Genomic DNA, 6,418 nt, shown 5'->3' on the forward strand with positions numbered 1-6,418 from the left:
GAGGCTATTAGGGTTATCTAACAAGGAAACCCTAATTTGATTGCTTAGGCCCTAAGTAACCCATGGACTCCCTCCTTAGAGGCCTTGGACGATTTCTAATGGGTTTCCCCATAGAATTCGTCCACTCCATCCTCTATGGAGTCCATTAGCCCAATATTCAACTATCACACAATTGACAGTTCTAGTCCCCTTTATTTAATTAATGTCTTTTAGCCACAAAATCAATTCTTATTAATTATTGACTAATATTAATTAAACAATATGATTTCTCCATTAATATATTATTCTTATAATATATTAATAAATCATAATTACTCCTCTCTCTCCATAATTCATCCTATCAAGTTGCTTTGGTGAAGGCAACCCAAAAGGACCATGCACCATTGGGTCAAGTACATACCGCAATAGTTATGGACTTAGACACTAATCCAACAAATATCACTTAGACCGAATCAATAATCCTTCTTAGGGTAAAATGATCATTTTACCCCCTAGTCCAACTTGGTCTATATCTAAGGTCCAATCCATGTTCTAAAAATGACCCAACACTAGGTAGGCTTCCCAAGCCCACTAGTGGCCCACTAATGGCCCAATTTGCCAAATTGGGTCCAAACCCTCTAATGGGCCTTACCCTAAGCCCAAACATCTTCTTGGCCCACATTATATGACTTCTGATGGCCCACTAATGCCCAAAGAACCAAAATCCCTTGCATGGCTTAAACCGAGGCCCAAAACAAGCCAAACCCAAATCTAATGAGTACGTTAGGCATACTCCTATGTACGCTAAGCGTACAAGCTACATGGTGCGTACGCTCAGCGTACTCTGTGACAACCCGAAATTTCTATTCTGTACAAACATATCAAGTCAATAGAAGTCAGAACAGTTGCTGTCAGTTTTCAGACTTTTTAGAGTAAGTTTGAGTATTTCAGGATTTCACACCTTAGTGATAACAGGAGAGAGGATGCTCTAGGGAAATTATGCAATGCATGTAACATACCAAAATTAGAAGCCAAAAATTTCATTTTCAAAACATACAATTTGCAAAACAATAGAAATAAATCATTCACGGATCATGTCATTTCATAAAAGATGTTGCTTGTCTGGAAACCATTTCATAAACATAATACTATCAGAGTACAAAACCCCAGGAGGATCCCATAGCGCGGAATACAAAGCGTGTGTGTGATGTACCGCTACCGTGCCGACTCTTTCCCCCTTCGACGAAGAGGTACCTGAAACCAAAACTGAAAACTGTAAGCACGAAGCTTAGTGAGTTCCCCCATCTTACCACATACCACACAATCACATAACATACATATTGTCAGGCATTTCTAGGGTGCCCGACCTATCCGGTACGGCCTTTCTGGGGTGCCGACCTACCCGTGTCAAGCCATTCTGGGGTGCTGACTACCCATGTTAAGCCATTCTGGGGTGCTGACTACCCTTCGGTCCTAACGACCGAACCTCAGGGACTATTTCACCCCTACTACTACTACTATCACATATCATAACATAATAGATTATCAGACATATCTGGGGTGTCTGAACTACCTTTCGGTCCTAACAACCGAACTCGGGGACTGCTCCCCTCCTCCTACCTCTAACTCATATAACAGATCATGCTAGCATATAAACATAACATCACATATTGTCAGACGTATCTGGGGTGTCTGACTACCCTCCTGTCCTAACAACAGGACTCTACTACTATCACCTATAACATATCATGCTAGCATATAACATATCAGGTAGTAGCAAACCTAGATGATATCACAGAGACAATCATCTATCATACGTCTCCTACTGGTGGGCCGGCATTGTGGCCTTAGACCCACCGCTACTGGAAGGTAACTCACCTCAAAGTAGCTGCTAATCTGCATGGGAACTGACGGTCTTCTGCTGCTGCTGACCCAGAAGTCCTTCGGCTAAAAAAAATCCCCACAAACACTTAGTCAAATACTGCTAATCAACCTCAGGGTAAAATGACCATTTACCCCTTACCAATCAAGAGCCAAAGTCAAAGTCAAAGTCAACTGTCAGTTGGCCCGACTCGCCGAGTTGACTTGCCAACTCGCCGAGTCCCTATCCCTTTGTCCGACCATAAACCCGTCTCTACTCGTCGAGTTAAGCATTGACTCGATGAGTTCTCCTTCTAAACTAAGGGCCAATAGTCATTCATCCTACTCGCCGAGTTGTATGAACAACTCGCCGAGTTCATCTTCATATGAAGAACATGCTATGCTGCGACTCGCCGAGTTTGTTCTTGAGGCAAGAAGATTGCCTTAGACTCGCCGAGTCAGGGAATTGACTCGCCGAGTTTCTTCATGGGTGAGTCTGGCTTCCGACCCACTGAGTCACACCCCATGACTCACTACTCCACCCTGCAACCACGAAAAGGGGAAAACTTAGGGACTCGTGACTCGACTCGCCGAGTCCGATGAACGACTCGCCGAGTCGGCCACATGCAAATACTATACAAGCGGTTCTACTTGAATCCAGCTCATGCCATTCATAGATATGGGTTTCTAGGGCCTGATTAACACATAAAGTTTCCAACTTTACATGTAAATAAACACCAATGAAGGTTTTAGGGCTCAAAATGCACTAAAAGAGTAGATCTAGGGCTTTCATGCAATATGGCTCCATAAAGGCAGTAGATCCAAGCTCCTGGAGCTCAATCATGCCTAGATCTAGAGGCTAAACAACTTATTATGAACCCTAATGCACAAACAAGCTTGAGAAAAGGCTCAAGAAGGACTTTCATGGAGCTACAAGGGACAATAAGCATGAAAACAGAGGGAAACTGAGTTATACCTCAAGGAAATCATTGAGATAACACGAATATGCCTGGCTTCCTTCTTCTTGTAACATCCTGATTTCCCAGGTATATTATTTTATTTAATTATTTTGGAGTTTGTGTAGGAACTCGGCGAGTTGGAGCCAAGACTCGCCGAGTAGGGTCGCGGATGTTCATCCGGGTTCACGTCCGGACTCGGCGAGTCCACGCTGTTTAATGAAACCCTAATTCCCCAGGTTGGGAGCCTATTTAAGGGCACTTATAGCCTCCCATTGCGGCTACCAGTCCCTTGAGAGAACCCTAAGTGAGCCAAATCGATGTGAGGGAGAAGAAGTCACTTTTTGATCCTTGTACCTTTGGTTTAGCAAGAAGAAGGTGACAAGAGCAAAGAGGAGGTGTGATTCAAGCAGTTGCAGAGTTCAGAGACTTCATTTTGAGGTAATAGTTCGAACCTCCTTCAGTTTTGGTGTTGATCATTAGAGTTAGGGTTTTCTAACCCCTTTGGAGAGTGATTATGTGGAGCAAATGGTCCCTCTTCGAGTTTGTGCCTTGGATCTGGGCTCAAAGAGGTCCAAAGACCTTAACCCTTGGAGCTTTATGGGTCAGTTTGGGGTTATTGGACTTAGGTTGCCATTTTTGGGACTAAATCTCCTTTTGATGCCTTGTTGTGGTTATACAAGCATCAAGTTTCGAACTTTACGTGACATTCATGCTTGGGGAGGCCAGATCTATGGTTTGGGGAAACAGATCTGACCTCAGGAGGTCAGTAGAGTTTGTGCATGGCATGAACTCGCCGAATTGTTCTTGAGACTCGGCGAGTGGGGTTAGGGTTTCACGTAAATTGCTTAGTGAGTAGACTTTCCGAGTTGGGGGATGACTCAGTGAGTCAGGAGGGGGTTAGAGGACTAGAGTTCAAGGCGATACTCGTCGAGTTTTCTTGAGACTCGACGAGTTGATTCGGGGTGGCCCCGCGATTCATGACCGGTATGACTCGTCGAGCATAGGGAGGGAGTCGGCGTGTCAAGCGGGACAAGAGTTAGAGGACATGTGGGAACTCGTCGAGTCACCAGGGTGCACTCGGCAAGTAGGGTCAAAGTGTGACCGTTGACTTTTGTTGACTTTTAGGGTTTGGTCAGCAATGTGGCCTTTGGGCCAAGAGAGGGGTAAAATGGTCTTTTACCCTTAAGAGGGTGCCAAGAGAGGGTTGATTCTAGTCTCAAGAGTTATATTCATGAGAGTATTTGCCTTATGTGTTAGGCGGTGGCGAGTTTGAGATTCAAGTGTGGGGATATCTGCTTTCTGCTTGCCAGGTGAGTCTTCTCACTATACTTTACCTAGAGTGGTAACAGAGTTATGTGACAGAGTTATTGTATGCTATCTATGTGATGTGTGGCACCGCATTATTTCTACGTGATTTATGCTGTGTGTATATCAGAGATAGGACCAGAAGGTCCACAGAGCTAGGACCAGAGGGTCCGCAGAGTTAGGGCCCAAGGGCCCACAGAGTTATAGCCTCGAGTGGCTAATATGTGCTATATGTGGTATTTTTAGTATTATGTTCCAGTGTACTTGTATGCTATTTATGTGTTGAGATTTATTGTGATATGTGATATGCATGATTCAGAGTTATCATAGTTAGGACCTTTGGGTCCATAGAGTTAGGGCCAGAGGGCCCACAGAGAGCTGGGATTGGAGGGTCCCATTGAGACACACTGACCGGAGGGTCAACAGCCATTATAGCCTCGAGTGGCTAATATGTGTTAGAGTGGTATTTTGGGGAACTCACTAAGCTTCGTGCTTACAGTGTTTTGTGTTATGTGTTTCAGGTTATCACAGGATCACGGGACGGCACTGGCTCGATTGTACACACCAGAGGAAGCGTTTATTTTGAGGATCCTGGTTTATTAATTGATTGAACAAAAGAGCCATGTATTGAAATATTAAACAAAAAGGAGATTTTTGTGAAAAGTGTTAAAGAGATAAACGATTTTAAATGAAAATTTTGTTTTGAAAATCTCGGTGTTACAAGTTGGTATCAGAGCCTTGGTTTGAGGGATTCGGATGCACCTTCGGGTAAATCTGAACTCAAACTGAGGAAGTAAGAAAAGTTTTCAAAGAAATGAACTTCTAAAAGTGAATAAGAGTTCAAAGAGAAAGCGAGAAAGAGCAGTGTGTACAATCAGCCAGAGCCTGAACGTGATTTCCCAAAATACCCTTACTTTTGTGTTATGAGATATTTATGATACATTTTATGAGATATTATGCATGCTAGAGGCAGGCTAGGTATTTCATATCTTAGGACTAGAGTGGCCTATTTGTGATGCCTTAGCCTAGGAGTTACTGTTATATGTGTTGTGCTTTTGAGTATGAGTGAGAGTATTTAGTTGGAATCCTCTTAGGGGATTTAAGTAGAGGAGTAACCTAGGAGAGACGCCTAGATGAGTATTGTGGTGCTTATCGAAAGAATAGTTAGAACCCGCGAGGGGTAGAGTTGCAGAGTTCAGTGGTACTTTTGAGAATGAGCAGAGCAGTCGGAGTTATCACCCAGGGTGAGTTCTATGTATTCTTCGATGCCCGAATGCTGCTTGTTTCGTGCTTTGTGGAACTCTCGATGATGGGAGTCATCTACCAAGTGAATATGACGATATTCAGGAGGTAGATGGCTAGCATCATTAGGGGCTCTTTAGCAGCTGATGGCGGAGAAGTGGGAGTGACCTTAGCCAGATGAGTACGCTGGCGGAGTAGAGCATTTCGCTAAGGAGTAAGCACGCGAGGCAGAATTCGTGAACGAGAAGGTTGAGCAGCTACTTAGGGACTCTGGAATGGTCCGTGTGGAAAGTATGGGTAGATGTGGCAGGTAGTATGGGCCCGTACTACCGAAAGCAGAGGACCCATACTCGATACAGGGAGTATTCTGAAGGTTCTAAGTAGCAGATTGAGGAGTGATGTTATGGTCTGAGTACCATACATCGTAGCATATTGTGGAGTGATGTTATGGTTCGAGTACCATACATCGTAGCAGATTGAGGAGTGATGTTATGGATCGAGTACCATACATCATAGCAGATTGAGGAGTGATGTTATGGTTCGAGTACCATACATCATAGCAGATTAAGGAGTGATGTCATGGTTCAAGTACCATACATCGTAGCAGATTGAGGAGTGATGTTATGGTACGAGTACCATACATCATAGCAGATTGAGGAGTGATGTTATGGTTCGGGTACCATACGTCGGAGCAGATTGAGGAGAGATGTCAGGGGCTGAGTACCATGGTTCTTAGCTATTGATGCTTGTGATTCTCCGGTTATCCGATCAGGATTGATTGGTGGAGTATAGACGCGGTGGGGTTTTAGGCCTGAGGGCCATGATTGATTTCGAAAAGGCATCTCTTGAGAGGGAGGTCGAGAGCATTTCAGAGTACCTTGGTAAGATGTCAGAGGTAGTCGCAAGACTCTGGGGTTAGTAGAGAAGGCATTTATGGAGGATTGCGGTCTGAGTGATCAATCAGCCGATGGAGGAGATGTCACCTTCTGCGACTTGTTGGGTGTTATTTACGTTTCCTTTGGGAAGTAGGAGAAGTGTGAGATTTCGGTTTTGGGGTTTAGGAGTAAAACCCT

Source organism: Lactuca serriola, chromosome 9 (genome assembly GCF_051521515.1).
Source record: "Lactuca serriola cultivar US96UC23 chromosome 9, Lser_US96UC23_V15, whole genome shotgun sequence".
NCBI classification, from domain to species: domain Eukaryota; kingdom Viridiplantae; phylum Streptophyta; class Magnoliopsida; order Asterales; family Asteraceae; genus Lactuca; species Lactuca serriola.